General features: G+C 44.8%; 1 non-coding gene across 1 annotated transcript; it reads right to left on the bottom strand.

Moving 5' to 3' along the window:
• Positions 1-451: 451 nt before the first annotated feature.
• LOC148577747 (small nucleolar RNA R71) lies at positions 452-558 on the bottom strand. Its single transcript, XR_015903386.1, has one exon. It is a non-coding gene; the product is annotated as a small nucleolar RNA R71 (small nucleolar RNA).
• Between the last annotated feature and the right edge of the window lie 235 nt (positions 559-793).

The raw sequence follows: 793 nt of genomic DNA, 5'->3' as shown, positions 1-793 counted from the left end.
GGAAGAAAACATGGAAAACCATCATGAAGAAGAGACTCACAACCATGGCGGAAGAGGTCGAGCAAATCATGCTGGGGAGGATAGAAGAGTCTTAGGCTCTTACATCAATCCAAACCCAAGAAACTGTGGAAGTAGCATTCAAAAGCCCACCATCCACGCCAACAATTTTGAACTAAAACCACAGCTCATCGCCCTTGTGCAGAACAACTGTTTGTTCGGAGGGAGTGTCCAAGAAGACCCCAATCAACATCTAACCACCTTCTTGAGAATATGTGACACAGTGAAGTCTAATGGTGTTCATCCTGACGCCTATAGACTGCTCTTATTTCCATTCTCACTCAAGGATAAGGCAGCCAAGTGGCTGGAGTCTTTCCCAAAGGAGAGCTTGACAACTTGGGAAGATGTGGTGAACAAATTCTTAGCAAGATTCTACCCCCCTCAACGAATCAATAGGCTGAGAGCTGAGGTCCAAACTTTCAGGCAACAAGATGGTGAGACTCTGTATGAAGCATGGGAGAGGTTTAAAGACCTAACAAGGAGGTGCCCACCAGATATGTTCAATGAATGGGTGCAGCTGCACATTTTCTACGAAGGGCTCTCTTATGAGTCAAAGAAGGTCGTAGACCATTCATCCAGAGGATCTTTGAACAAGAAGAAGACCATTGAGGAGGCCATAGATGTCATTGAAACTGTAGTAGAGAATGACTACTTTTATGCTTCCGAAAGAGGGAACACAAGAGGAGTAATAGAGCTAAACAATGTAGATGCTCTGCTGGCCCAAAACAAGCTCATT

The sequence above is a fragment of the Arachis ipaensis genome, chromosome B1, assembly GCF_059453495.1.
Source record: "Arachis ipaensis isolate K30076 ecotype BB chromosome B1, ASM5945349v1, whole genome shotgun sequence".
In the NCBI taxonomy this organism is placed as follows: Eukaryota; Viridiplantae; Streptophyta; class Magnoliopsida; order Fabales; family Fabaceae; genus Arachis; species Arachis ipaensis.
Note: the sequence above shows the minus strand (reverse complement) of the source record. Positions and strands in the feature narration are given on the sequence as shown.